General features: G+C 49.0%; 1 protein-coding gene across 1 annotated transcript in view; it reads left to right on the top strand.

The window, feature by feature from the left end:
• The window catches only part of LOC138570183 (ubiquitin-conjugating enzyme E2 E2), a 1,314,846-nt gene that overhangs the window by 560,219 nt on the left and 731,772 nt on the right, over positions 1-22,855 (top strand). The window lies entirely within an intron of this gene.

Here is a 22,855-nt window from a genome sequence, read left to right as displayed (position 1 = left end):
TTACGAAGCTAAATGAAAAACCTGCGAAATGCGCAAGATGACCCTGTGCCCTCAGCACGCGTATGGCTGCTGTATATGACCAAGTTACGAAGCTAAATAACAAACCTTCTGTGAAATGCACATGAAGATCCTCTGCACTCTGCTATAGGGCCTACAATACAATGGCTGCTGTACATTTGCTATAGGGTTGAAGGTACAAAACGAAATGAAATGTGTTCTGTGAAATTAACAAAACTATCCTCCACAGCCAACTTTTAGTACGAATGCTGGATTTTCATTCCAGATCCTTCTCAGGATTTCGCGGATTTCCCTCACAAATAAGTTAAAAAAATAAGATGAGTGTATGCGATGTCACCCGCCAAGCGTGACTCCTCGCTACAAAGTTCACGAAGAAAGGTCAAGAGAAGGATGGACTTTCTTCCGGCAGTCTCCAAAACGTGGGGCTGAGCCGGGGCTCTGCAAGGGCCCCCTGTCCCACCACCCCACGGTGGGACATTATCCCACCACAGCGGCAGCCGTAATTGGACACGTGCCCTCCGCCATGATAGACAAGCAGCTATGACTGACAGAAGTGCCAGCCACAACGTCGCACTCAAGTTGCAGTTTGTGCAGTGCTGTGGCTGTCACTTCTGTCAGTGACAGCTGCTGGAAACGTGTCAGCCACACAGTGTCCTCAAGCAAGCTGTAACTTCTTCTCGTGACCCCACTCAAGGGCTCACAAGAGGAAATTAGTCTCTGGCAGCCATCAGTTCACCACCCGGTTTCTTTATTTTTTTATACATTGTTGTAAACACTGTGCATCCGACTAACAATGCATAAATAAATAAACCGGGTCGTGTGCTGAGCGGGAACAGTTCATGTGACCCAAGAACTGTTCCCGCTCAACGCACGACCCGGTTCATTTATTTATACAATGTTTGTCAGATTCCTGTGTCCAATAAACATTGCATGTACAGCATGTTAGTGTGTGTTAGTGTTGGGTTAGATAAGTTGTACAGTGTGCAAACAATCTAAGATGCTAAGCAGCAAAGTGCAGTGGGGCAACAATGAAACTTGTATACTAACAGTCAACCATTGGTGGCACCGCCGGGAAAACGTAAAAAGTAACATGCAATGCCACAAATGCGGTGACGGGCCTGCCGCACAGTACTACTATCTGTAAAAGAAGAACACTTTACGATTGCTAATTAAGAGGGGGTGGGGGTCTCCCCAGGAGGCTGGTACACACTTTGGTAAATGTAAAGTCTTTATTCTGGCATGACCACTTATTCTTTTTTAGTTAATAAAGAGTACCACGGATTTAGATGATCAACTGTCATGTACAGTGCTGTGCTGCAGATGAAGGCGCTATACAAGAGAGGACGTGGATGCGTACTAGCAGTCTGGTGCAAAGAAGTCAGAGGAAAATAAGGTGTTGGTAGAGAGGGGCACACAGACATAGGATTATGAAACGGAAGCGGAGCCTAATGCCAGCAAAGGCCTTTCCCGCCTCAACGTGTAATATGGCTGCGCCGAGCCTCTGCGCCATTTTTGCACTAAGCGGACTGAAGAATGATGTGTTGCATTTCGAAAGTGCACCTTTGGTAGTGGGAAGCTAACACGCAAGCCATGGAATGCTTAACAACGAACGACACTTGCAATGAACTGTCCTTGCGTACACCAGTTTGCTCCCAAAGAGCAGCTCAGCGTCCACCACACACGGGGTCTCCTTACCTTCATCCACGGTTTCCAAACACCAGCTGTGGCCTGCTCTACCTGTCCCCTATATCAGATTCACAAACTACGTCCCTGTGCCCTGAGCGGATTTGCATAGATGAACAGGAAATAGCATTGTCGCGGGCACCACCCGGTTTATATATTTATTAATGCAATGTTTGTCTGATACAGGCATCTGACAAGCATTACATAAATACATCTGGTCGTTTATGCAGGTGAGCGGAAATAGTGCCTGGGTCACAAGGCCTGGCCTGCATACACAACCCGGTTTATGTATGTGTTTATGCAGCTTGTCGTTACACGACCCGACCCAATTTATTTATTTATTTATACATTGTGTGACGGTCACGGGCGATTTATCCATTTAGTTTGCACCAAGCAGACTGTGTTGTGATATGCACTTAGTTATGTAGGCCAGAGCATTTTTACATGTTCACTTTAGGCCACACCCATCCCGTTTTAGACCATTCCCATCATGCAAGCCACACCCCCAAATTATACCCCACCCCTAAATTCTTACCCCACTTAAAGCACTGTTTGCATGTCCCCTTTGCCGACTAGGCACAGAGTGTGTGCCACCAGATAAGTGGAGCTTAGCCGCTAGGCACGCTGGTGTGGTACTCCTGACTGCTTTGTAGAAGATTCATGCAGCCTTGAACAGTATCATCCATTTGTGCCTGATGATATTTTGTAGAGCTTTTTTTGTGTTACTTTTTGACTACTTTTTTTTGGAAGGAAAATATAGACGGTAAGTTTGAGTAAGGTATATAGAAAGACGGCAGTGCGGGGGTCTCCCCGCTTTTTCTGCGGGGGGGGGGGGAAATGTCACATCCGCAAAAAGACATTTGGCGAAACCCTTTTTAAGGATGACGACAGATCCTCTGCATCTCGATGGGGTTGTGTGTAGGGGCGGGGTGGGCTGGAGTGTGAGCTTAGGATACACTGTGTGCATCTGCTTAATGCCAGCGTCCTTATGCTGCTGAAAGCACCGGCATCGGGCATTATCAATTCGTTACATTTCAGGCAATATTATTTGGACTTCTGGTTTGTGTCTTTTTTGGTTTTGTTTTTTAAAAGACAGGTTTGTGTTAATTCACCTGATGCTGTCATTTAGAGCCCACCTGATCCAACCCTCAGATGGCAAATGGCCACGGTGAACATTGTAAAAAAACAATTAAATGTTTTCGCGTTTACAGCCAAAGCGTCAATTTGTGTGTACTTTTCGTCAATCGATAGAGCACAGTGGAATAGCTCTGCACCTGTGTGTGGTGTGTGGCCGGCATCGCTGGCTTAGCAGAGGCCCCAGCACACGCAGGGGGCGCTAGAGGGGCACCGGACCTAGCAGGCCGCCCCTCTGATCCACCCGGCGTCCGGCACGCCTCCCCTCGCCAGAGGGGGGCGGAAGAGGCATGCGCCAAGGGTACGGCCAGAAAAACAGCATGAGCTAAGGGGAGCGATTGACCCCCAACAAGGGCTTCTCGGGAGCTACCAGTCGGAGAGGTTGGGGGACGTTGGAAGGCCCTCGGAAGGATGGTCGCAAGCCCATTGTTTTTCAGGTGCTGGTAAGACTGCTGGGTACATTACAAGGGGTGTGCTCAAATGGTTTTGAAGTGGCAAGTTTTAGGGCTGCCTTTGCAGCAGCATTTTCCGTGGCATTACGGGTGAGCAGACTGCTCGTAACGGGTAGGAAGGATAAATCAGGAATGGGGATGTGACTTGAACTAAAACGGGCAGGAGGTTAAGATTAAGGAGGTCAAAGACGGATCAGGAAGGGAAAGGGAGCTGGATAAATGTATACTGGGCAGCGGACCAGGAGAGTTTCCCCACATCTTGACTTTCACGTTACTTGTTGGCAAGGCCACCAGGGGGTGAGTACCTGCTAATACAGAGGTTGGTTGTTCTGCAAAAGGGACAGGGCCCCTCTGTGCCAGCAGCAAATTAAGGGGAGCAGCATCTCCAGCCAAAGCTGAGGCAGTCTGGGGGAGGAAAGAAGGGTGTAAGAAAGATGGGGCAGAAGTGGGCACCAAGGGATGAACATAACGGACTAGTAATGGTTGTTTCTCTTGTTTTGTAATCAGCAGGTCACACAGTGTGGGTCATAGGTCACTCCTTCATCACTGAAGCAGAAAAGAGAGCACGGTTGTGGCTAAAACAAGGGGTCGATTTGGGATTTCAGAACATCGAGCTGCTCTGGCTGGGCACACTGAGTATGCGATGCCACGCGTTTGTGGCACTCCCTGGTCTTCCGCTGTCGCCTCTGAGTCTATTCGCGATGGCCATCTGGTACCGTCCCCCAAAACCCCCCAAACTCCCCTCCGGGTCAGCCAATAAGCCCAGACGAAGGCCTCTTCCGGCCCGTGACCTGCAATCTCCTCCGTCCCTCATGGCACGAACTCTCCTCCCTGGCAAGCCTCTTCCTCCTTATAAAGAAAAAGACGGAGCCAATTAATTAATCCAACTCCACCTCTCTCCGCATCCGCACCCTCGCTCACATCTGACAGTTCTTGACCCTTGTAACCGTCGCGCACTCCCTGATTAATTTGCTTCCCGTCCTGCGTGCCGCAGACTGTGCTCCCTCGGCTTTCACTGTCACCTCCTCACAGGGACCCATTACATTTTGCAAAGGATGGGGTACATCTGTCCGATGCGGGTGCAGATCTTTTTAACTTGTGTCTGCGCGGAGTACTGACGAAAGGAGGCTGCTCGTAAAGAGAGATGGTGAGTATGACGGGTTGAGCATGGGAAAGTGGGTGGGGGCATTGTGGATCAAGGGGGGGGGGAGAGTTACAAGGGCGGTCCTAGAGAAGGAGGCATGCTGTGGGTTTCCTCCGAACTATACCCGCTGGCTGCATGAACCAGGATGGGGTGAGCCGTAAACTGACCCCACTAAGGACGGTTGGGAGTCCTCAACAACTGAATGCAGTGGCCTTGTTCACTCCATTGAAATAATATGGGAGCGACTGAACTGGCAGTCGGATATCAGGGCGGGCCAAGAGCGGAAACTGAAGTGAGGAGAGCTCACCGGTTTTAAAAATAAACATTGTACACAGGAATGGCACAGCCACCCGGAATAGTAGTGGTAGGCCTGAGCCGGGGTAGGACCGCCTGTTAGGATGACTCCAATAAAGTCACTGTGTGTTTTCGAATCAGAAAATCTGTATGTCCACATTTTTGGGGGAAATCAATGTGTATTGTAATGTATCCCAATGTTTAGGGGGAGGCAGTCGGGGCTGTGCTCTGGTGTGCTTGGAATTCGCAATTGTTCCCTAAAGTGTCTCTGGCTTTTTGGTTTCGTGGTGTGAATGCAAGCTGTAGGCACAGGTTCGAATCCCAGCAGTGCCCCAAGCGATCGTCTTTCCGAGGTTGAAAGGCGGGGGTCCGTTATATAAGCATGTGCAAGCTGGCCAGGGCGTGTACAAATAAAGACTGAGATTTCTTGCATATAAGCTGGCAGGAGGCGAGGCGCCTCTTAATGGCTGAGTAAACACGTGCTTCCTCCCGGCACACTGTCTAAACAGACACCTTTTGTTTGCTGTCCATTCTAACGCTGGCGAGAATGTGTCGTGCCGACTATAAATACCTGCACAGTGGCGACGCGTGGCCCCGACGAGGACATTGACAAGCGAGGCACAGGGCACCTGCAGGCAGTGGCAGCACTACAAGTACACATTCGCCCCTTTGCACTATGGCACAAACTCAACCCCCCGCCCCCCGCCCCCTGCCCCCTACGTAGAAACCACGCATTTCAAACAACGTGGCTTGTACTCGACAGCTTTAGACACTGGAGGAAGTGAAAATAAAAAAAGAAAATGGTAGAATTATGTTCACTTGCCCTGCCCCCTTCTACTCCGCACCAGTCTGCCCACGCCCCCCACTTCCCAGCAGCAGCGCCGGCTCAGAGGGTGCAGCCGCACAAAGGCGCACCCACAATACTGGGCACATTGCCTCCAGCTTAGTGTCATGTAAATAGCGCCTATTTTTGAATCACGGCGTGATCCTTTAATAGACGCTATTTACATGACACTGAGCTGGCGGCAGGGCTCCCTTAAACACACTTTACGAGAACAGCAGGGGGCGGGGGATTCAGTTAACCCCCTGATGTTCTACATGTGTGGTGCGTGGGACAGGGGGGCCCACAAATCTCGCACCTGCGCTGGCAGACCTGGGGCCGGCACTGAGACCCCATGCTCAACCCCCCACAATGCCAACCCCATACCTTCCTTTTCTCCACTGCACCCTACACTGCTGTGTTTACAGTAGTATTAAGACGGATGAGAACACAACGAAAGAAAATGCAGCATTTAAAAAACAACCACTAGTTCCTTCCAATCACACCCCATTCCCACCTCTTAAGGGGGGGTATGGCCACACACCCCTGCCCCTTACCTGTACAAACACTGGGGGTCATTACGAGTTAGGAGGTAGCCATGCTGCTATTAGCAGCATGGCTACACCCTTACCGTGTACCGGGTCCGGATTCCTTAAATGAGGAATTACCGGGCCATTTCAACCTTGGAGGGCCCGGTAATTCCTCATTCAAGGAACCCGGACCCGGTACATCCCCATGCCCATTCGAGCCCCCATAGGGCTCAATGGGAATGGGGAGCATGCTAACAATGGGTCCATTAATAACGGGCCCGTTGTTAGCACCCTGGTCTACTTGCGGGACCCGCTAAGGACGTCTGGTTTTACCCGGCGACCTTAGCGGGTCCCGGAGGAGACCTCGTAATAGGGGGGTAAGGGGTCAACTCTTAATGACCCCCACTATCTCTACAGCAATCCATGATTAATTGCAGCTGGCAGATATCAGTGCCTAACAGGGCTTTGTGACTGATTGACAATGTGCTTTATGTCACAGGCATTCTATACAAAGGAACAACAGAATCCCAGCACCTGCATGATAGCTCAGCATGGTGTGCCACTGGAGTGTTATCCGCACTACCCAGGTTCAAATCCCCAGTATGGAAGAAGTTACTAAATACATTAATAAAGGTGTTCATCACAAAGTGAGGCAACATCGCATTGCTCGCCTTGGAAGCAAGACGACACAGAGCAACACGGGTTCGATCCCCTGGTCCGCCCTTAGAAAAAAGGGTATTGAGCTATAATTCAACAATTACAATTCCTTTTCTGTTCCTTCCCACTTTGCCCTCTGGTTTTAGAAGTGCACATTTGGGACAATCCCAGCGCTTTCTGAACGTGTCCATATAACCCAGAGGAAGGCGTAAGAACTGTGCCCTCAAATAGCCATTAGACCGCCTTCTCTACGTCGCCCACCACACACCTTTCGGGACCAGAGGCATGGGCAGGGGCGGCTGAAGATAAACGGGGGCCCATTTCAAGGTCTGCTTGGGGGGAGGCGGGGGCCAATACCCGGGATCAACCATGCCACCCGGGTACACCTGCGTGCTGTAATTTGCACGCAACCCTGATTATTTCATGGACTGAGCGTGTCACCTCTTGGGAAAGTCGGTCTTTGAGTTCAGCGATAGCATGAAATATCAAGCTGGAAGTATATGAAAAAAGTCATAGAAACAGGTTTTCCCGCCTGAAGAAAAGAAAGGGGCAGAGTTGGCTGCCTACAAATTCAAAAAAGCAGCGGTGCCATGGAGCTTAAACACAGATCTCGGCTATGTCCTATCATTTCTGTTTGGAACACAAATTCCCCGCTACAAGCATTGTGGTCACATAACAGAATAAAAAATGCAAGAAAACAATCATTAAACACGATGGGAACAGGGAACTATGGGGTAGTGCGGAGGAGTCGCACACCAGGAAAGGGCAAACGGGCTTGGACTGGCAACACATTCCGTGGGGCATGTTTGCTTTTGCCTGCAGGGCAAACACTGAATAAGGCAGTCACAGTCTGGGGCAGTAGGGCCCACCCAGCCTAACACTGGTCAACAGCAGTGAGGCCAGGAAGTCATGCAAGCAGCTGTAAATGAGCCATGGATTCAAAGCCATTATAGCGAAAGTGGTGGAAGGAGATGCCGGCAACCAGCACTGCAAGGGCGGGAAGTGGGGCGCACACAGCTGGGATCTAACATGTTATAATGATAGAGGTCACAATAACGCAAGCACTGGATCTGGATGCCGGCCCGATGACCAGCATGAAATGATGGAGATGCATGAAAATGCGAATGTACTGGAGAAACAGTGTGGAAAGGCACTGATGTGACAAAACACTGCAAGGCTCCTGTTAGTGATGGCGCCCACAAAGACAGCCTGTCCCGTGCACACTAAAAGTGCAGTGTAATGTCAAAAACTGCATAACACAACAAGGGTACAGCGGCTTAAGGGGGCCCTCTGGAGGCTCGGTGTCCAAAGGTCCTGACAAGGCCCTGACAACGTCCCTGGGCCTGGACTTGTGGTAGCACTTGTGGTGCATGAACTAATGTGTGGAATGTGGTCAAAGAAGTGCATGGCCTTCCGTGGCCCTTGTGGTAAGTCCGAGAAACGACACACGTGGCAATCTGGGTGTTTCAGCAACACTATTGTTCCAAAACAGTGGCTACTGGTTGGATCAATGCCTGTAGGGTCTAGGGACATTCTGTAACAGATCTTAAGACATAGGGTCGCCTCCCACTCAGTTCACTCTTCAAATTGTAAGTTCAGTAAGTAATTGTATGAGTCCTTTTCTCCTCTTGAGACACCCTATACTATAACAGAAAGTTCCAAGTGTATGGCCAGGTGAAAGTCCCTGAACTTGAAAAGCCCTGTAACCTCCTGGCTACCCTAATCTAACAAATGTTCCCTGGATTGGCCAACGCAGTTCAAAGCCTCTTCAAAAGTCTAAAAGTATAAACGTCAAGCCCTATTCTATAGCAACAAAGAAATGTGCTTTGGTGAAGCTTCTTGTAGCAATGATCCGAAGCCTCCATGCTTTTACCTGCTTGACCGACCCAATAGGGTTTCAAGTTGCACAATTATTATTCTGGTTAGGCTTCATAGGTCTTACTGCAGCTCTTTCTGGCTTCCACTAGCCCCCTTGTTTCTCAAAGGCTCTTGACAGGTCTCTCCTCCTAGTTTTTGATCACCTCAGTTCACAACACATGCGCCCCCCCCCCAACTAACCTTCCCAGGGTTCACTCCTCGTACCACATGGACTGTGATTGCTCAAGATTCAAACCACTCCCTCCTGGGCCTACACTTTCTGTTGGGAGTCACACAGGTCCTTCTTGGATCTAGACTGTCATCTCGCTAATCTTCACAACAGTAGTGGGCACCCCCCCCTCTTGTCTGGCAACTGATACTGTTTCACCCTCCTGCCGTGGGTTCAGTTTCTAAGGGTCACTGCTGCATGGCCTCTGGGCTTAGCCCCCCAATTCCCTTCAGATCAGAAAGCTGTTCCCTGCCCATAACAGACTGGTCATTTCATCCCTGGGGTGACAATGTGTCCCGCAATGTCCTTTGCCAAATGCAGCCCTGTAGGCCAAAACTCTGCAGCTGGACTCCTGCTGGGGTAATGCCCCATCTTTGAGGTGGCAGCAAGTTTGTTGGATTCCACATCTTCCTGCCTCTAGTCTAGGGGGCACATCGGGTAGCGGCTGGCACCCTGGTGTCTACGCTTCACCTACATGCAAGGATGGGACTTTCAGACAACTCACCACACCTGCTCCAACATAGCCATTAAAGGCAGGAGCCGTGGCAGCTGGTGAATTGGAGTGGAGTGTAAACCTATTCCCTAAATTGGACTGAGCAAGCACCCCTAATCTAATCCAGTGAAGTTGTGGGCGTTTCTTACCCTTAGACTTAAAAAAAAAATCTATTTACTGAGGGGGCACGCTGCATGACAGTGACAGTCTGTGCATAATGAAGTGGCACTGCCCAATGCCCGTTATTCATAGGCTGCCATAGTCTTGGGGATACTTGGCACAAGTAGCAAGCTTCATAGCATCATAGTAGCCGGTCAGATGGCACAGCAGAGTAGAGCGCTCGCTTTGACATCCGTGCAGACTCTGCCTACATGGGTTTAAATCCCGGCAGGGCCAAGCTCAGCCTTTCATCCTTCCGAGGTTGATAAATGAGCACCACACACCTAAGCAGCGCTCAGATGCCTGAGGTTTCGTAGCGCTATATACATGCAAATTATTATTATTATAGTGAATGCTTCTGGATTACAGCTCTATTACCCTTCGGAATAATAATACTGGTGTCATCAAGTGCCTAACGATGAGGGCAGTGACGGCCCTGTCAGAATTCCAACATATACCTGCAGGCGCCACAAAGGTCTTTCTTCATCTGGCTCCTTAGATGCACCCACTCAATTGGCAGAGGTCATTGTTTTCACTCCTGCTGTATAACTATAATCCGTAGTAAAGTGCCTGCTTGTCTCTGGAGGATAGCTCAGGGGCAACGTGCTCGCCTTGGACGCAAGATGACACAGGTTTGGTCCGCGCTTAGAAGCGCGTTATAAATAACCTATCATATCATATCATATGGGAATTCCGAGCCCAGCACAGCTATTGGTGAGGAAAACCACTGCACACTTCTCACCTAACATCACTACTTTATCGGCAGACATTTTTTCTTAAAAAATGTGGCGAAAACCAAGTTCTAAAATAATTTTCTGTAAATCCTGGCATTTGCAGTGCATGTCATTTTGAATTCCTGTACAAAATAAAAATGCTGAACCACAAGTACCAGAATGCATTAGGCTACGAGAATAAAAGACAGGGATGGTTATTTCACACCTGACATTGGAAAATGTGAGACCTCCTTGAACTGTCCTGTAGCACGGCGCACCATTTCCACTCGCCACTAGCCATTGGCGAGTAAGAAATGATGTGCTGTCTCTATGTATAGTATTGCGGAGGCAAGTAACATTTTTATAGCTGGCTAGTAGCATGCAACTTGAGCTTTTGCACCCTGCCTATCGGTTTTACTGATGCCAAGACTTTGACGCCCCCTTGTGATAACCCCATCTGCTTGAAGTCACCGCTTGACAAAGGTATGTATCAAGTTATGCCTAAAGCAGAGCGTATTTGCACATCTGGCAGTCCGGAACACTTGAGTCTTTTCAGAGGAAGGGAAGGGGCCACCCACCCCTACTTTGTTTGCCACTTCTGCTGCAGACATTAAGTATGCCGCCCCCTCTACATACAAGATGGGAAAAAGGATTCGCCCCAAGTAGGACGGTAGGGTGTAGTTCTTTATGTGCTCCTCCCCCAATCATCCCCCGAGTGGCCCTCTTGATAGTACTCACGAAGGCAGCAGCTGGGAAAAGGAGTGGACTGCTCCAAAATGTTTCGATTGTCTCCACTGTGGAGCCTGTGTGGGGGCAACAGCTCTCTCCTGCCCTCCCCACTTTCAGTACGCAACTGGCTTTTTGTGTCCGCTATTGGGGTAAAGTTTGTCTTTAAGACCTTCATCTGCTTTTTTTTTTGCTGTGCGATTGGGATTTCAAAACAATCGCACATGAGTCATCGCCATTTCCTTATAATCGTCCGCTTGTGAATTCAGCCAGTGTCTGAGAACTGGGTCTGCAGCAGTGGTCAGACTTTCCTGGCAGCGGCTGCTGGGGCTTTGGCCAGAGAGCCTTCACTTGTGCTGCTCTCCAGTCCCACAGATGACCAACCATTCATAGGTCTGTCTCTCCCAGCTCTCTCTCGCCCTCTTTCTCTCTCGCCTCCTCTCTCTGGTCCCTCTCGCCCTCTCTCTCTGCTCCCTCAGTCGTGTCTATACATCATTGTCTCGCTCTCGAACCGTCTTCTCTGGTCTTCCATGTGTCTCATCTTCTCTGTCTCATTCGCTTTCCAAATTCCTCTGCTTTGCTCTTATTTAGATGTCGAATTTGCCACCGACTTCTCTTTTTACAGTCATTTTCTGAGGTTTCCCACCACCTGGATCTATCTGTTTAAAGATCTCCATCTATGCACATTAAAATCTCAGGTTTGGGGCAGAGACAGCCCCTTCCCTGCCTCTCCTGACACAGGGCAGCAGTAAGGGGTCATGGAATGGTGTAGGAGGTAGCGACCCACCTCTAGTCATCCCTGTATACACTTCAGCGGGGTTCCAAATGAAGACTCATTGAGCAGGAGCCCCAACCATCTCGTTGGTGTCAGGCATCACCCGGTAGGCTGGAGCTCCCGCTGGGGAACCAGGAGAGAGTACGTTTTCTCTCTCTCTCTCTCTCTCTCTCTCTCTCTCTCTCTCTCTCTCTCTCTCTCTGTCTCTCTGTCTCTCTGTCTCTCTCTCTCTCTCTGTCTCTCTCTCTCTCTCTGTCTCTCTCTCTCTCTCTGTCTCTCTCTCTCTCTCTCTCTCTCTCTCTCTCTGTCTCTCTCTCTCTCTCTCTCAGGAGAGGCAACCGTTCACTTTCTGACCATTATGTGGGATCCACTATGTTTAAATTCGTATCTAAGTTAATGTCATATATGCATGTTTGTAAGGTCCCAGGTGGCCTGTGGAGCCAAGTGTAGCTCCTGGTAGCTGCTGGTTTCAAGCTGGCCAGGCCCTCCTAGGTTTGAAGCAGGAGCTATCTAGCTCCCAGAAATTCCAAACCCTGCTTCAGAGCTCTCCATGTCGGTGCCTGCCTCTGGCATATTTGAGCCCGTGCTCACCTCGGATATCTCAGCGTCCGTACCCACCTCTGTGCTACCCGTCTTTGTGACCTATCGAAGCCTGTGCCCGTCTCCAAGTTGGTTGGCCGACAGCACATATTTTGATCTATCGCATCAAACGTCTGGGGAAAAGTCAGAACTAGGACTTTGCTGGAATGGGGTTATGTTTCAATTACTTTACGGAGATATGTTGTGGGGTCCATAGAAAGAAAATCCCGGGTGAATACCTGCCCAATTTCTTTGCTAACCTATCACTTTTGGTTGTCCGCGCCTCCATTCCTGTTGCTAGCTCTTTCATGGGAATTGGACCTACTGTGCACAACAATCTATTTGGCCAATAACCACAGTTCGAGGAGATTGGGTCCTCCGACGTATTCCATATCTATGACAGTAATCACCACAGCTGTGTTGCTTCGGAAAATCTTCGGCGTCTGCGTCCTGCGTCGATGAGGTTGATACGTCGGGGGAACCACCTAGAAAGGCTCTGGCCAAGGTCAAGCATGGCTTCTGTGCCTTCTTACCACCAACTGGAGTTCATTTCAGAGGTGGATGAGGGCTCTGATGATGGCATGGTGCGCGACACGGTGCCTTACGAGATTCTCTCGGGCCATAGCCAGTTTGAGGACCTGAGGCAGTCCCTGCATGATGCTAGTGGGCTGGACACCTCTCCGGAGGTGGAGTTTTGTAGGCCTGAGCCTGGCACTCATGCCGATTCTTCGTACCGGCGCCTTATGTCACGGGTCACCGAGTACTTAGGATGGTCTGCTCCCTCAGGGGAGTTTGTTCAGGATGACCTTGCGGATATCCTCGACACTGGTCCACCAACGGACCCGGTACTGCCGTTTCATATGGCTCTACAGAGGAGGGTGGCGGCGGCTTGGATTGCTCCGGAGAGTCTCCCGGCAGTGAGCAAGTCTTTGCCGCGAAAATACCACCCAGCCAGTAGTGACCCCTGCTACTTGTCCAAGCACCCTACTGCGGAGAGTTTGGTGGTGCAGGTGGCTACGGCCCCGGCAAAGCAGGCGTGGTACCCTACCATCCCTCCTGGTAAGAACGACAAGCGTTTTGACGGCTGGGCGAAGAAAGTGTTTTCTGCAGGGGTATGGCGCTTCAGGCGGCCAACTCCATTTGTGCCTTGTCTCGTTTCACGCACACTCTGTGGAACTGTGTTTCCTTGGCGGCTGAACATATTCCCGAAGGGGATGAACGGGATGGTTTCTTTGCCATGGTTCAGGATGGCGAGGATGCTATGTGTGAGGCCGTTCAGTCGGGTTTGGACATGGCAGATTGCGTCAGCCGGTCCATGGCGGCGAGCACCGTGATACGCAGGTTTTCGTGGTTGCAGAAGTCGGGGTTTGCTCCTGATGTGCAGGCCTGGCTCCTCAACATGCCCTTTGACGGGGAACATCTTTTTGGCAGCAAGGCTGACGAGAGCCTTGAGAGGTTGCAGACCTCAAAAGCTGCAGCAAAGTCGTTGGGCGCTGCAGTTTGACAACCTCCGCCTTTTCGTCCTAGGGGACAGCAATGGAGGGGAGGTTCCTTTCGTTATTAGTTCCTTTCGTTATTACTCATCCTTTCGTAAAGCGAGAGGAGCTGCCAGTCAAAGGGGCCACCGTAGGAGTGCCAGAGGTGGAAATCAAGGTACTTGAGGTGCCAAGGCTGCTCGGGCTGTTGCCTCTTTGCCCTCAGGCAATGCCGCAGCTGCTTCAGCTCAATCATGAGGCCATGTCCCATGGTTCGCCGGTAGAGGGAAGGCTGGCGCAGCATCTTACAGAGTGGCGCGCCATTACTTCAGAGGTGTGGGTTCTGGAGATCATAACCCACAGCTACTGTCTTCCTTTCTGGCAGAGGCCTCAAGACAATCCGCCAGGGAATCTCTCTTTGAAGAGTCCAGATCCGCTCCTTGCGCAGGAAATTCAATCCCTGCTGGAGAAAGGCGCCATAGAACTGGTGCCTGTAGCGGAGAGGAACAAGGGATGGTATTCCCCTTATTTTTTGAATTCCAAGAAAGACGGGGGATTGAGACCCATCATGGACTTGCGTGGTGGGAACAAACTCCTCAGGAAGGACAAGTTCAAGATGGTTACTCTTTCTCAAGTCCTCCAGGCCCTTCAACTTCAGGACTGGTTGGTGTCTCTCGACCTCAAGGACGCTTATTTTCATGTGCCGATCCACCCGAAGCACAAGAAGTACCCGAGGTTTGCGGTTGGTGACTCCACTTTCATTTTCGGGTCCTGCCGTTCGGATTGACCTCCGAACCGAGGGTCTTCACCAAGCTCATGGTAGTGGTGGCAGCGCACCTCAGGAAAGGGGGATTCACATCTACCCCTACCTGGACGATTGGTTGATCAGGGCGCGCTCTTCCAAGCAAGTCCTGGATCATCTGTCTGTCACCTGCCACTCCCTCCACAAGCTGGGCGTCTTCCTCAACTTAAAGAAGTCCCATTTGACACCAACTCAGAGGCTCCAGTACATCGGAGTAGTGATCGACGCGTCCCTGGGGCAGTGTTTTCCTCCCCAGGTGAGGGCTCATCACATTCAGCAGATGGTGCACAAGTTTCAACTTGCCCAGACTCTCCCAGCGTTTGAGTTCTTGAGACTGCTCGGCCTCATGGCATCCTGCATTCTTCTGGTGCCAGCGGCCAGGTTGCGGATGAGATCTTTGCAATGGGCACTCAAGCTCCAGTGGTCTCAGTCCTCCGGCAGGATGTCGGACCATGTTCAGTTGCCGTCTTCGGTCGCCCAGGACCTTCTGTGGTGGGCCGACGAAGGCAATGTGATGAGGGGGGCTCCATTTTGGCTGCCCTGGCCGGAGGTGACGATCGTGACGGACGCATCCCTCACGGAATGGGGAGCTCATGCCAACGAGTTGAGTCAGCGGTCGTTGGTCTCCGTCGGAGTCCAGACTCCATATCAATCTGTTGGAGCTGAGGGCCGTCAGGCTAGCCCTGAAGGCTTTTCTGCCAACTGTGCGAGGAAAGAATGTCCTGATCCTGACAGACAACACGGAGGCCATGCACTACCTCAACAAAAAGGGGGGGGCAGGGTCACTTCCTCTGCGCAGGGAGGTGATGCAGCTCTGGTTCTGGGCAATCCAGCAGGAAGTTGTGATCTCGGCAGTTCATCTGGCAGGAGATGAAAACGAGACGGCGGACGCTCTGAGCAGGCAGAGCGCAATCTCTCACGAGTGGGAGTTGGCTCAGGAGATTCTCTTGGCGATCTTCGCCCTTTGGGGGACCCCTCAAGTGGATCTCTTTGCCTCCAGTGTCAACCGGAAGTGCGAGAGGTTCTGCTTGCAGGTATTTCCTCCAAACGGAGCCTTAGGAGACGCGTTTGTGGTGGAGTGGTCATTCCCACTGCTGTACGCATTTCCTCCAGTCCCCGTCATCCCGCAAGTACTGCGGAGGTTACGGAGGTTCAGTTCCCGGATGATCCTCATTGCTCCGGCGTTGGCCCGGAGGACGTGGTACCCGGACCTTCTCGACTTGTCCATCTGCCCTCCACGTCGTCTTCCCTACCGAGACGATCTGCTCACACGGGAGGGGGCTCAGGTTCTACATCCGGAGGTCGGGTCCTCAACCTTCACGCTTGGTTTCTGAAAGGTTGAGGTATAAGGATTGGGACCTCCCCGAAGACGTGATGGAGGTGTTGCTTTCGGCCAGAAGGCCCGCAACAAAGGCCCTGTACGGTTGCCGTTGGAGGAAGCACCGTTAAGAATGTGGATCCTTTTGCATGTGAAATTCCCATGGTTCTGTCTTTTTTGCTTTCTTTGGACCACAGGGACCTTCAAGTGGGTACCATTAAAGGTTACCTGGTGGCGCTGTCCATATTTAAGCGCTCGTCTGAGTGTTCCTATTTTAAAATTCCTTTAATTTCTCAGTTTCTGAAAGGGCTCACTAATGTGTTCCCTCCGTCACCTTTCGAGGTGCCCGGTTGGGATTTGAACCTTGTTCTCAAGTTTCTGATGGGTGCTCCGTTTGAGCCTTTGCATTCATGCCCTTTGAGACTGTTAACTCTGAAAACTGTATTTTTAGGTGCAGTCACTTCCGCTCGCAGAGTGAGTGAGTTACAGGCACTTTCAGTTAAGCCACCCTTCACTGTGTTTCATAAGGACAGGGTTGTCCTTAGAGTTCGTCCTTCTTTTCTTCCGAAGGTGGTGTCGGAATTTCATTTAGGCCAGAAGGTTGTTCTTCCGGCATTTTATCCTCCACATCCTGGTAAGGAAGAGGAGAGGCTCCATAGGCTTGATCCTAGGAGAGCGTTAAGCTTTTATATTTCACGCATGTCCCGAGTCAGAGTGGACGATCAGCTCTTTAATAGTTACGCTGGAAAGCATTTGGGACAGGCTGTGACGAAACAGACTTTGTCTCGCTGGATTATTTTGGCTATCTCTGAGTGTTACCGCTTGGCGGGTAAGGACCCACCGGTCGGCTTACGGGCCCATTCTACCAGGGGTATGGCTGCCTCTACTGCCCTGCAGAGGGGTGTTCCTATTTGCAACATCTGTGATGCAGCCACCTGGGCTTCGGTACATACTTTTGTACGTCACTATTCCCTCTATTCCATCCGGGGGCAGGATCTGGCCTTTGGCAAGGCGGTCCTTTACTCCGCAATTTGATTGGGCATGCTAAATTTCTGTTTTCTAAATTCTTTTTCCCACCTCCTTGCATTGGTACTGCTTTGCGAGTCTGCTATAGAAATGGAATACGTCGGAGGACCTAATCCCCTCGAAGAACAAGTTACTCTCTTACCTGGTAACGTTCTTTCGATGGGATGGTCCAACGACGTATTCCATATCACTCCCTCCCTACCTTCCCAGCTACAGAATTTCTTATGCGATTGCAGCTTACGTTTCTGCAAGACTTTGTGTGTCAGACTGGCAGAAGACTGGTGGCACACGTTCTGGGAAAAAACTACAACTGAGGCTATGGGTGTCATGTGTCCTACTTATAACATCCAGTGACGTCGGCCGTCGGAGGAGGTCCTCGATGGCGGCGTATCGACGTCATCGACGCAGGACGCAGACGCCGAAGATTTTCCAAAGCAGCACAGCTGTGGTGATTACTGTCATAGATATGGAATACGTCGTCGGACCATCCCATCGAAAGAACGTTACCAGGTAAGAGAGTAACTTGTTCTTCTGTTGTCTCCTCCTGCTGGGGATTTGTAACTTCTTCCCAAGAAAAAGAAATCTTATCTGTCAATATGGCCCTTTTAATAATGGCTTTTAATTTTCCTTTTGTGGACCTACGACTATTTGAAGCTCTTAATCAGGAGTGGATACTGAATCGGTTTGGTAGGGCAGCAATCGCCCATGTGGTCATAATTTCACATCAAAGTGATTGTATATCCTTGTTTTATTTTTCTAACATCAGACACGTCAATGCAAAACTGAATGGCAACAAGATTACTTTTGGTAATCCCTTTAGATGGCACCACTGTTAAGCATTCCCCCTGCAACACTCCCTCAAACCCTTGTTAACCAAACTTTGTATGGGTGGAGAGGAATAGCAAGGAGTCGGGTATAATAGGCAAAAATCAGATTGGAAATCCGACATACTGTCATGATGCCCGCTCCCGGGGAGCCGGTACAAGCCCGGTGTCCCCGAAAGCGGACATCCAGTCCCCAAGGAAGGACCTAGCAACCCCATATAGGGGCCCTTTGGACAGTGTCCTGGCGCCTATGGCGCCAGGCTCATAAAAGACATCAGTCCTGGTGCCATAGGCGCCAGGCTCTTTATGGGAATGCTTGGGTGCACTTACCTGATGCAGACCATGCTGCAGGATCCCGGCCTCCTTGAGACCTAAAAGGAACTACTTTACCTGTGGGACTAATTTACCATCCGGGCGTGGTCGGGGAAGAATACATACCTGATTGGAGGAAGGATACATACCTGGAACTTCTTTCAAGGCTATTTAAACCCCACCCGAACAGCCACACGTGCTTCGCGTTGTTCTGCATCTAGCAGCTGGACGCTCACCCTGTCTGCTCCTGCATCCTGACTTCTGTCACGCCTGCCAGCATCCTGGATCACCTGCAAAGGAAGAGAAGAAGAGAACAGAAGAAGGAAACTTCCTTACCTGCTAAATCCGCATCCCGGAGACATCTCGCCGACAATCCTGAAAAGGAAGACTTTAATTTAAAAGCTCATCGCGTCGATCGCTGCAGCGCCGCATTCCACTCACCTTTACGGGGCGCCTCCATGTTCAGCAGCGATCATCCGGATTCGCAGTCACGCCCCAGCACCTAGGGAGAAAAACACCAGATCAAAAGGTGAGAGAGAGAAGGGAATAAGGAAAGCTAAATCTCCATGTTAAGACTTACCTGTTGATTCATTCCCTCTTCATTTCGGGTCCGCGCCGCATCCTGGCATTTCCGGACCCCGGCCTCTAAGGGGAAAAAGAGACATCAGCATTAATGAGCGAATGAAAAGACATTACCAAAAAACGCTCATTAAAGACTTGCCTGATTTCTACAAGGATTTCACCGCTCATCTCGGGTCGGTGCCTGTTCCCCGGCATTCCGTACCCCGGCCCCTATGGGGAAAAAGACACTAGCATTAGTACATTAATGCATGGACACAAGGGGAACCTCTTATCAAAAAACTTACCTGGAAGCCAAGCAAGTTTGGTTCTCACCAATCCGAAAATCCAGTGAAGTAACTGGATACCAATGCGCCACTGCATCAGAAGCAGGATGGAGAGCTCGTCCTTCCAGACCCTAAGGTGAGACGCTACGAGAAATCACAGAAGGGTTTCAAAGGAGGGTGAGAGGGGAAAGTGGGAGGCCGATTGCATTACCCCGCAGACAGTTAATCCCCTATTTTCGCCTACAGAAGGATATTTCTGCGAGCCAGACAAGCCAGATTTGGGGGCCCGGTCCAGTCCGTCTTCCGAACCCTGCGCATCACTTTAGAAGAGGTCACAGCAGCGCGAACCAGGCCAGCGCCTCCGTGGGAGTTAGGTGAGCGTAACACTACCCCCCCTGAATGGGAGGCAAAACAAATTTAAAACCCTTGAAAAATGAGCAAGATGGCACTCGGAATTCACTCAATAGTTAATGTTACATGTGCGGTTGAATGGATCAAACAGAAATGTGTGTGGCTGGGCTAAATAAGCAGGAAAACTTACAATCTACAAGGCAAGGTCTTAAACAACATGCATACAAGCTAGAAAATCGATTTTAGGAATGAGAACAGTGCAGCAAAATCACACATGGCAGAATTGCAATTTCTTTGTTTTCACAGGTTTAAAATTAGCAAACAACTTAGGAATTGAGCTAAATTGTCAAAATCGATCGGAAATCGGTTTTGCTGAAGAGGTACAAAGGCACATAGCAGGTATGATACTAAAGTGAAAGGGTGACTCCTGATGGGCGACAGTATGGGATTCTTTATAGGAGTGGAAAATTGGATTTTTAAAACGGGAAACACTTCTACGGGCAAACTCGGTTTTGATAGCAAAAACGATTTATTCTACTGCAACTATATTTTATTGGCTAAATGATTAAAGAAAGACACGGTATGTGAGGTGGTTAATTTGCAAGGTTAACCTATCCACGCTGCGTTCATAACTATGGGATATTAATTAATGTATTCAAAATATTACTAAGGACTTATGCAACGGACTGAAATGATTTGGAAAGAATTACGCTAACACATGGAGACTAACACAGATTCTCCTAAGAACAAGATACACACAGGATTCTGAGAATTTAGGAAGTTACTAGGGTATTTATAGTATTTCTATAGGGTTGGACAGAAGGCAAGGTAACAGAACAATGTATGCAGCGTTTTGGTTAGTGGGGAAGAGGATACTTACAAAATGCACTTGGATTTGGTAGTTTGGTCAGCTAACCGGGTCTCTGGATAGTGGGACAAAATCTGGTCACTGCACCGCAGCGGACTCTCCTTTAGGGGAACAGCAGAGCAACCGATGTCTGGTCTCTGTGGACAGCAGGATGCATCAGCTGGGCAAGGACAGGTCTGGCCACTGGATTCTGCCAAAAGGTTCAGCAGCCTTCCCCCTTTCTCCATGAATGATTGGGATTTTTGTAGGGTTTAATTGTGGGTAAATGGTTCAGCCTGGATAGGAGGTTCTTCCTGGATCTTCTAGCTTTGGCCTGGCTTCTGGAGTCTTGCATGGTGAATGTGGAAGGTATGGATCCTGTAGCTCTTGAATTTTGAATGTGCTTACTCTCTATGCTTCCTCCTTTTATAGGCAGGATGACATCAGAGGTTTTTTACTATGTGGGTGGAAATGACCTGGACACACCTCTTGGATGGGATAGGTCAGGCTATTCCTGTCGCCACCTCCTTCCAAGCTGATTGGACTGAAGGAAGTGACTCCGTTTAAGTGTGTGTTTTTTTGACAATGTGCTTTGTTCTACCAAAGTTACTTTTGCCAAAATCATTTTTGGAGCAAAACCCTTATATTTACAAATGGGAAAATTAGATAGGCAGATCCCATATTTCACAAGGAACATGCCCGTTCAAACACCAAGTTTGTGTGATATTGCTTTGTTCTCCTGGCATTCTTTCACAATTTCCATGGAAAATATTTTATCAAACATCCTGCAAATGGATACACGTAACCCTAACGGTATCAGGCACATTTCTATTGAGTGTCATAACTGTGTCATGTACGCTTTCTCCATAAATGCAATTTTACTGTCGCTTGCGCCCCCCATATGTCAAGAAGACCCACATGGTCTTATTTTAATGGTACAAAAATTACGGTCATCATTTCACTTTACTGCTTCTTTAGGTTACTGAAATAAAGGCCATAATATAAAAAGTATTGTATTTTAAATCAAATTGATGGCAACTGTCACTGTAGGGCGGTCCTTACAATTTCTACAGCTAGCCTGCCCCCACTGTGTCAGTTCTGAACAACAGGGTAACCATAGAACCCTTTGATTCTGGCAGATGCAGCTGAGGAGGGGTATCAACAGGAATCCACACTTCTCTGTGAAGTGCTGACTCCCCTTGGTATATTGTTCCTTGCTGGGGAAATGCTGTTCAGTCTGACAAGGTTGCGAACTTCCACACCTTGGCCCTTTCATGTTTTGAGGAAGGGATTCCTTTCCCAGGAAGGTTTGGTGCCCTTCAATTGCCTGCCCAGGCCAACTCATTCTGCTGTTTTCAAGCACATTTTTATTCTTTTTTTCTTTAACAGAAACAAATTATTTTTGTAACAAAAATATAATATACACTTAAACCACCCCAGTACCACACATATAATACTCTTCTGATGGCTTACTATTTAGCTTTCAAAAGAGCAGTTTCCTTGCTTTTTCAAAAGCAGATTTCATACGTGTGTTTATTTCAGGTCATTTTGAGATTTCCAATGCGGTTTCTGTAGCACACATTTTTCTTGGAATTAACTTTCTGAAAGGCTTCTTAAAGATCTAGTCAGTTTCTGGACACAGGGATATGCTTGGCAAATTGATTCTTTGAACCTGACACATAGCAAGTGAGAGATGGGGCTTCTTTTGAAGTACTTTGCATGAGTTAATTTGTTTCCAAAATAAATCTTAGCCATGAGGCCTGAAATGACATCTCCTGCTCTTCACAGACTTCATTTTGATAAAACAATGTTGTTCAGTGAGGGAAGGCCCTCATTTTATGGTGTCCAACCTGAATATAGGTTGACATAGCTGTGTTTTAGTGGAACCAAACTGAGTGATGTTTCTTTAGCAGTTTTAAGTTTTTGTAAATCACAACACAGCAGCGCTGAGCCATTCTGCCTTTGAATTCCTCTCGTTGGATTCACATGAAAAAAATAAATGCAGACATTCTTCTATAACTGCTAAAAACGCTGTTTTGTGATGCAGGGGAATATGTGCTCAGCAGACACAGCTAGCCATTATATTTGTAACTGCTAAATACAGTTTTGTGATGCAGGTATTTCTCTTGGGCTAGTAAATGTACCCCACACACAGTCTTACTTCTTTACAACCTATTATATATCGACTCCCGACTTACCAAGCATTGCTCTTTTTGTCTTGTAAAGTAGTCTCTTACAAACCAGTTTGTACAATGTCGATGCACCAAACGGACCAATCTTGTCTAACTTTTCCTTCTTTGTGCTTATAGTTTAATCACTTTTGACTCACTTATTGAGCTTGTATTAGTGTGAGGAATGCAAATTGAAATTAGTTTTAATTATTTGTGAAATTGTCAGCGAGATCTGACAGGAGAGCTCTTTTTCCTGTTTTCTTCTCTTCTGTGGCTGAAGTTTCGGTACTAAGTGAGTTACCCAATTTAATTTACCCGCCACATTTATGATCAATTTAGAAAGACTGATTAAAATCGGTTGTTTGGGTTTTGCATGATCGAGTTATAAAGACCATTCACCCCATCCTTCTCCCTCACGCTTCACTTACCTTGCCCTCTGCGACACTCCGATCCTCTGGGTGCACCCGCTATCTTTTGATAACAACTGCTCCCTGCAACGCGCATGAGTGCACGCAGGGGCTTACAGGCGACGTAAGACACGGGAATCGGGTAAGTATTTTGAGCGCATTTGTGTGTTATTGGGAGAGGAGGGGGGATGTTTTTACTGGAGATGGGGGCGGC

Source organism: Ambystoma mexicanum, chromosome 2q (assembly GCF_040938575.1).
Source record: "Ambystoma mexicanum isolate Mex_15411 chromosome 2q, UKY_AmexF1_1, whole genome shotgun sequence".
Classification (NCBI taxonomy): Eukaryota; Metazoa; Chordata; class Amphibia; order Caudata; family Ambystomatidae; genus Ambystoma; species Ambystoma mexicanum.
The sequence above is the reverse complement of the archived record's forward strand: the minus strand, read 5'-3'. Positions and strand labels throughout refer to the sequence as shown.